A 9,269-nucleotide genomic window follows, 5' to 3' on the forward strand; every position below is an offset into this window, starting at 1 on the left:
CCATGGGGTTGTAGCATTGTTAAGATTGTAGTATCAAATTAATCCTTAAAATTATTAAAATTGATGGGATAGGACTTGCTTTTTGTTAAAATTTCAATGCAATGATTCCCTAACGCCATTCCCAACTGAAAACCGTATGCTATATATTATTAGAGTTTATTAATTCGTCGTTAATTTCAGGTGTATAATAAAAATAACAAAGCTTAAACTTTAAGAAGCTGCCACGGTCAACGGCATCACTCAACGCCTCAGCTTCTTCTTCGTTTTCCTTCATTCAAAGGAATTGTCCTTAAAGGAGATAGAACAAAGCAATGTATGACTCTCGGTTCAAATTAAACAGGCTAAATCATTATTAAAAAAATCATATAAAGGAATTGAACATTGGAATATGCAATTCTCGAAATATATCACTTTATAATACTCTCTTTTAATTAGTGGAACAAGTGTTATGCATTGTCGTTTGGTGAAAAACACAGAAACCACCAGTTTCGCTATTTAGAGTATTGAAATTATTCGTAATCTCCACCGTCTGTCTTGTTTGCAGTGTCTTCAACTATTCTATGATATACTCACTTGTTTGCAATGTCACTGTTCAGCATGAGATTCATATATATATATATATATATTATATATATATTATCTTTCACATTAATATCATTGAAAGCATTTTTAAAGGGAAAACCGGCAAACTTCAAAAATAATAAATTATTATAGCATGACAAATGATTTACAAAACAATATCTTTTCAACAAATAATAATAATAATAATTAAAAAGGTAAAATAAACTTGGCCTGCTTTTACCCTCTAACTTCAAAACGAATTAAAATTAAACCCAAAATTTTACTTTAGTTAGCATTTAACCCTAGTCTCCCTTCCTTATTGGATTAAGGATTTTAAAAAAGGAAAAGGAAAAACAAATCCCCTTCTCAATTTCCTCTCATATTTTTCTACCTTACGATTTGTTGCGGGAAGGGAAATTGAAGGAAGGCCTTACTTTTTCTGTTCTCCTCTTTAACTGGTCCTCTTTTTTCTTTTTTTTTTTCTGGGAAACTTTTTTTGTGCATGTGTTTTTTTTTGTTTTTGACAGTGCCCTGTGACTTGTGCACACTATTCTGCTGATCCCAAATTTGCTTTTTCATGTAAACCGGTGTGTATTTCTCCTATTATCATGTCTTTTTCGCTCTGATTTTAGCTTATTTTTTCTGGGTTTTCTTTCTTATATAGGAGCTGGTAAGATCTGGAAATAGCGGAGGGAAATGGTTGCTCTATGTTGTGCATGTAAACATAACCTGATGGTGTTTCTAGTTTGGTTATAAATGCATTGATTTCTTTTTCTTTTACGGGTGAGGTTTGATCTGAGTGTTCTGGACACTTTGCATCTTTATTCTTTCTTTCTTTCTTTCTTTTTTTCTCTTTTTGGGTTTTCTGGATTGGGTTGTTTGGAGTGGTTTAGGAGATGAAAATTGAATTGGGTATGGGAGGTGGAGCTTGGAACGATCAAGATAAGGCTATGTTTGCCTCTGTATTAGGAACAAGAGCATTTGACTACTTGATATCAAGTTCGGTTTCAAATGAGAACCTTTTAATGACCATAAACAGTGATGAAAATCTCCAAAACAAGCTCTCAGATCTCGTGGACCGTCCCAACGCTTCTAATTTCAGCTGGAACTATGCCATTTTCTGGCAAATTTCAAGGTCCAAGTCCGGCGATTGGGTCCTCGGTTGGGGCGATGGGTGTTGTCGAGAGTCTAAAGAAGGAGAAGAATCCGAGACAACTCGGATTCTTAACCTCCTACACGAGGACGAGACTCAGCAGAAGATGAGGAAAAGGGTCTTGCAGAAATTGCATACCTTGTTCGGTGGATCAGATGAGGATAATTATGCACTTGGCTTGGACAGAGTTACTGATACTGAGATGTTCTTTTTAGCGTCCATGTATTTTTCTTTCCCACGAGGAGAGGGAGGCCCTGGGAAGTGTTTTTTGTCCGGGAAACATGTATGGCTCTCGGATGCGTTGAGATCGGGTTCGGATTATTGTGTCCGATCTTTCTTGACAAAGTCTGCTGGAGTTCAAACCATTGTTTTGGTCCCTACTGATGTTGGTGTTGTTGAATTAGGGTCGGTTAGATCTGTGCCGGAAAGCTTAGAGTTGTTGCAGTCGATAAGTTCATTCCAGTGGAATTCATCGGTTCTTGGAGCAATGCAAATGGCTGTAGCAGCAGTACCTGTGGAGAATGAGAAGAAACATGAGCATTCTTCCCATTTTTCAAATTTGGGGATTGTGGAAGGTGTTCCAAAGATTTTTGGGCAGGATCTGAACATTTCACATGTTAATTCCAATCATCGGGAGAAACTCGCTGTTAGAAAAATGGAAGATAGGCCAACCTGGGGAGATTATGCTAGTGGTGGTAAGCTTCTGTCTTCAAGTAATCAAAATGGTGTTCATGGTTCCCGTTGGCCATATGTTCATGGTGTGAAACAAGGGAGTCGTACCGCTCAAAATGCGGAAAATAATATTCAGGAGCTTGTTAATGGAGATAGGGAGGAGTTTAGGCTTAATCAGTTTCAGTCACAGAAGCCTGTTCAAATGCAAATTGATTTTTCATGGGCTACCTCAATGCCTTCTTCTGCAGCTACTCGGCCATTAAGTGCTGAATCTGAGCATTCGGATGTTGAATCTTCTTTCAAGGAAGAGAAGCCAAGTGCAACGATGAAGGAGGCCCGAAAAGAGGTCGAAAGCCTGCTAACGGGAGAGAAGAACCTCTTAATCATGTTGAAGCCGAGAGGCAGCGGCGCGAGAAACTGAACCAGCGATTCTATGCCTTACGAGCTGTGGTGCCCAACATATCCAAGATGGACAAAGCTTCATTGTTAGGAGATGCAATTGCTTACATCAATGAACTTCAGGCAAAATTGAAGGTCATGGAATCAGAAAGGAAAAAGTTCAGTAGCACTTCAAGGGATTCGTCGGGGTTAGATCTCATTGCAAACACAGAGAATCATATCGGAGCGGCTAATATCGATGTTCAAGTAGTTAATGATGAGGTTGTTGTAAGAGTAAACTGTTCTTTACATTCACACCCTGCATCAAGAGTAATCCAAGCATTCAAAGAGGCAGATATCAATATACTCGAGTCGAAACTCATTGCAGCAGATGATACCGTGTTTCATACATTTGTTATCGAGTCTCAAGGATCTGAACAGCTAGCAAGGGATAAACTGATCACCGCATTTTCGCGCGAACCAAATTCGTTACAGCCATTATCATCATCCCTTGGATAGCACAAACTGCATTTTAACATTGTCCATAGGCATAAAAAATTAATGTGAACAACCGGATTTGAAGCTTCTTCAGAAGGCATAAAAAATTAATGTGAACAACCGGATTTGAAGCTTCTTCAGAGGTTTTTGGATTATACAACAAGGGATCCTTAAAACAGGAGCTTGAAGGGCCTGGTAGGAATAGAAATAACTACTTATTGACCAAGTAGGCAGCAAAGTTTGTGATTTGTTTATATATTATATGCATATATTCTGGCATAATGAGTTACTTTTGCAAGATAAATTAAATTTCCAAGTTTAGTTGGCTGTTTTGAAACTGGTTTTTTGTACTTTGTTTCATCATAATCTCATGCTAAAATTCAATACGCATATTGGTTCCTTTTGCAGGTGATCTGCAAGTGGTCTGAGTAATTTAAGAGCTACCATATTGGTAGGTTGCATAGTTAAAACTTAGATACCACTGTTTCACCAACCTTTTAAGGAAGCATATATAGAGCGAGTCTTTAGTCAAACATGTCAGACTCGCAGGTGAAAAAAAAAAAAACTTTGCAACTGCAGTCACCAGAATCTATGACAATCAAGTCGTTTTTGCAACTTAATTGTTCACATGATCCAACCTCTCTATATACCTTAGAAAATTGCATTTGTAATATAGATTGCAGTGGCAAAAACAGAACCCGTTTTGACCATTTTTCTTGCAAAAACAATCAAGGGTGTTTTGGAACTTTAATTTTTGGTCCTAAGAAGACAAAATTTCTAGCAAAGTAGATACAGTACAGTATAAGAATCATTCTTTTTTTTTGGGGGTAGGGTGGGCGGAGAACCGATTCTTTTCTGGAATTCAGGGCCGACCCTTTACAGCTCTCCTTTTTATGAAGTAAAATTTGAGGTATCTTTTTGTCAGAAAAAAGAAAATCATAGAAACATTTAATTAAGCATTTTATTAAACCAAGCAGATCTGGTTCAATAACATTGTAGATATGGGTTAAGCGGTCCTATACAATCCGCGTTGCTCCAGTGTTTCCAGCCAATCAATTACCATTGAAATTCTTCACGCTGCACATGTGTTTTTTTAATGATGTTTTCTCTCGTACACAGTCCCCTGTATTTCCTTGAATGCAAAATTTTAATTAATCTGAACGAAGATGATATAATTCGGCCTTAATCACTTCATCTTCAACCTTTGATTACTTGAAAATGCTCCCATTTTCTAGATTTCGTTGTCTGAAATTTGAACAACGGATAACTGCTGAAACATGTGGCCAAAACGAGGGGGACCACCAGTGAAGGTTGGTTCAATCTTTTGTTCTCTCTATTTGCCTTTGATCCCATCTCCCACGTTACCTTGTAGTCCACATCTAAGGCCCCATTTCATTTGCCTCTTACAACTTATTTATGGGATATGCATAATAATTTATTATTTTCAAACTGAATTTTTCTTCACTCTCTCATCTCAAAGTATAAGATTGAATGAGATGTACATTGTAGTCAGATCAGGTAAGTGTACCTACCTCAAATTTAAATTTTATTATGTTATTCATTTATTCTATTGATTATTTTTATCTTAAAATTTTATCTATGTTTACTCCACATCATTTTTTATATTCTTTATTTTAGAAGCAGCTAGTCTTACTAAAAATATAAAACGTATAAAATTACAATGAATGTCTACGATCATAAACATAAACTAATCAACAACTAGGACATTTTTCTATAACCATTAACACAAAAACTAGTTACGTAAGACCATATCAGGATCACGTGAGCAAAAGGTTAAAAATCTAACCAAAAACTCAAACATAAGACAAACACAAACATATCTAACTGTATCGACAGACAAATCACAAAAGGGAACAAATCTACTAAAATTCCATCGACAAATCGCAAACTAGATTCGGGTGAAGTGAAAAAAAACTATCCACAAACGGAAATCACGTATCCAAATCAATCAAATGACCCAAAACAAGAAATATAAGTAAGATAATAAATAAATGTTATCTTGATCAGTCATGCTGATGTCAAATCAAACCCTAAAAAGAAAAAAAAACTAAAAACCAACCAAATAAACGAAAACGTGTTATAAAAGTAAATATAGATGTGTTATAAAGATATAGGAAATCATACTATATACGTAGAGTTATTAAAAACTAAAAATCGAAGAAAAAATTAAGATGTGATGTAAAAACTAAAAAAAAAACTAAAAATTATCGACAAAAATAACCAATATAAAAATTAGTGTCATCATCTATCAATCAAGAATGAAAAAAAAGAGATAAATGACTTTAAAAATATAAATATTTATATTATTAATATATATGTATTATTGGTAAAATTAATCTTAGATTCATCAATAGATAAAATCACAGCGGTTCATTATTTTTTTGTGGTAAAATTATTATTTTTGTCTGAAAAATGACAAAAATAGTATAAAAGCAGGAGATGGAGGTAAATGTAAAATTGGTGGGGTTTTGGAAAGCCATAAATAAGAGGTCCCAAAACACGATGCCTATTGGTCCCCAGTTTCTTATTTAAAAAATAAAATCCGATATAATAAATAATTGAGAAAATTTGGACATTTCCAACTAGGGCCCATCACAAAACGCGGTGTTCAGTAAACCACATTCTTTTACCATATTTTGGCAATCTAAAAAGACTTATGAATATGTTCACTTTTTTAATAATTAATTCCACTTTCAGTGATACATATCTTTTATACCATTTGACTGGTGAAGAGATATATTTATTCCGGACATGACATTATCTCTTTAAAATTTCATTGATATTATTATTATTACTATTATTATCATCATCATTATACAATTTGAGTTTGGATATATCATAACTGTATATTCTTTTAATTTATAAATTTAAATAATTTGAATGAGTGAACTACACAATTGACTATAAATACTTAAATATGTTTAATCTTAAAATATTATTGATTCAAAATGATTCAAAGATTAACTATATTAATCTATATCACATATCAAAATTCATATCTAATTTAGTGTTATCAGTTAATTTAACAATAATTCCATTTAAAATGATTAAAACACTCTTATTTTAAATTATTATAAATATTATTATAAATTAATTTGTATATTTTAATATGTTTATATAATTATACTCCTTAACTAAGTGGCCAAAGACCAAATAAGTGCAGGTGTAACAAGGCTCATAGGTAAACATGTTTGGATTGAATATTTAAAGGCCCAGACACTCTACAAGCCCCAAAATCAACAACTCTCTCAGCATTCATCATTTCCGTAACTACCTTGTAGCTACTATCCATCTTTTAATTACTGAATTTGATTAATTTGATCAGTTAATTGTATGGTAAATTTTCGTTTTAATACTTAAATTATCAATTTTTACTTAAATTATTATTTTTAGCCCATTTTGGTATTTAAATTTTTAATTTTCTAAAAATTATACTTAACATTTAGTTTTTGTTTCATTTTAGTATCCTGTCGTTAAAAACTTAATGTTTCAACTTGACACTTTTATGGGGAAATTACATCATTCATCCTCAACTATATTCTCGCTCATATTTTAGTCATTGAAATTTAATTTTTTTAATTTAATTAACTTTCAAATTACTTCTAACTTAATGGCTCTAACTTTAAACATTATTATTATTTATTTTAATTATATATTCATAAAATAAAAAATATAATGTCACAAAATATTATTAATATAATAATTAGAGTGATTAAAACATGAGCAATTTGAAATTTGATAAATTAAATTGAATTTTTAAATTTTAATGGTCAAAATAGGAGTAAGAAGATAATTAAGGGATGATTGATGTAATTTACCCATGAAAAAATGTAACTTGAAAAGTTCCATTAAATTTTTAATGGCGTGGTACTAAAATGAAACAAAAAATAAATGTTAGGTATGATTTTGAAAAATATTAAAAGTTTAGGTACTAAAATAGACTAAAACTAATAGTTTATGTACTAAATGCTTAGTTTACCTTATATTATAATATATAAAAAATAAAAACAATTAATTAAAATATGGATAAAATACACCATTACTCACTGAACTTTACTCTTTCTCCCCTATTTTACTAATTGTACTTTTAATTTTTTAAGTTACTCACTGAACTTTCGAATTGCTCATGTTTTGATCACTCTGAATTATTTTATGGTTATTTTCATATGATGTGGCATTTTTATTATTATTTAATATAAAAAAATTTAAAATATAAAATAAAAACATAAGGTGGTCGGACTGCACCGCCGATCGCAATAGATAATAGTTGTTTGACCCTAAATTTCATGGGTCGATTCATCTCATCCCATTGAGCCTGAATTTGGTGGTTGATTCATCAGAAAATATCTCAAAACTCATGAATCTCGACTGAAACATTTCAAGTTCTTCACTTTCGACCTCCAATTCACAGACTTTAGAGCTCGTTCCGACAAAATGGAGGTCAGATTCAAACTCAAGGTGTTGACACGAAATGACCCATTAAATTTATGTTCGAATGACCATCATCTACAATTGTTGGTGGTGATATCCGACCATCTTCTTTTTTATTGTATATTTTAAATTATATTTGTATTGAATAATAATAAAAATGACACATCATATGAAAATAATAATAAGATAATTCATAATGATCAAAACATGAATAATTTGAAAGTTCGGTGAGTAAATTAAAAAATTAAAAATAAAGTGAGTAAAATAAGAGAGAGAGAGAGTATGTAACATCCTCAATACCGGGTTAGTGATCAAATTGTAAAATTTTAGAATTTGGTGATAAAAGTAGAATAGTTGAATAGTTCAATGATTTATTTGGAAATATTTCCTGAAAGTTATTAGTAATTATCAAAGGAATTAAAGGGCAAAATGGTCATTTGATAAGAAAGATATTTTTCTTTCTTTGATAAATATGAATCACGTGGGGGTGGGGGAGAGTTATATGAAAACTCTCTTCTTCTTCTTCCTATCCTCCCGTATCTCCAAGCTCAAAGGTGAGTTTTCTATTTAGTTAATTTCTGGTTAAATTTAAGGTTGGGTTATGATCATTAGATGATAATTAAGCTTAAGGAAAGCTTAATTTGTTCTAAAACAACAAGATGAAATGTATATAAGAGATTAAAGAAAATATGGTTTTAGATGAATTTCTGGAAAAGAGTTAATAAGTGAATTTTGAGAAGAAATTTGACTTGTCATCACTAAGAATAAGAGATTTATGAAGTTAGAAAGGATTAATAACAAAGTTGAAAGTTTAGTAAGATTCTTAATTTTAAGAATCATGATGAGATATGGAAGATAAAGATGGCTTCTATAGATATAAGTTGGTTTAAGTAATGGTAGTTGAGTTTAATGGCATGATATGGGCTTAAAATACAAGAATTGAGTGAAGAGTTGACGATTTTTCGGACTTAAAAAGTGATTTTCTGGGCAAGGGGTATCGGTACCCATTCAATAGGTACCGATACACTCTTAAACGAAATTTACAGATTGTAATAGGGGTACCGATAGCCTAGGGGGAGGTACCGGTACCACCCTAAGAGAAAATAGAATTAAGCTTTTCGTTTAGTTCAAGAAATGAAAGTAAAACTTTCTTTAGTTCAAGAAAGGAAAGATTAGAGTATATCAATTGGAATATTGATATGGATATATGTATTTTTATGTAGATATAGAACGTAATCCCGTTCCGGAACAATCAAAGAATTAGAATCAAGTCAAAGTAAGCAAGGCTAAGGTGAGTGCATACTAGTTGTAAATGATGTGTATGGAAATACGACTCGCGACGAGTCTAATTTTAATATTTGATTGCATAAATATATGAATGTTAGTATATGTGATTGACATGATTATTATGTATGCATGAACACATTGATGAGAAACTAAGAGTTTTATATGTTATATGAGATGAACATAAGAGGTTATGTGAAATGAACTAGGTGACTATATGAACATATGAAAATATGACCAAGAGCCATGTGATATGAGAAATATGATAATG

The 9,269-nt window shown here is 32.1% G+C and overlaps 1 pseudogene; it reads left to right on the forward strand.

The window, feature by feature from the left end:
* The first annotated feature begins 882 nt into the window (after nucleotides 1-882).
* Nucleotides 883-3,526, forward strand: LOC120188100 (annotated as a pseudogene).
* Nucleotides 3,527-9,269: the final 5,743 nt, after the last annotated feature.

Source organism: Hibiscus syriacus, unplaced genomic scaffold, assembly GCF_006381635.1.
Source record: "Hibiscus syriacus cultivar Baekdansim isolate YM2019G1 unplaced genomic scaffold, ASM638163v2 tig00004045_pilon, whole genome shotgun sequence".
NCBI lineage: Eukaryota > Viridiplantae > Streptophyta > Magnoliopsida > Malvales > Malvaceae > Hibiscus > Hibiscus syriacus.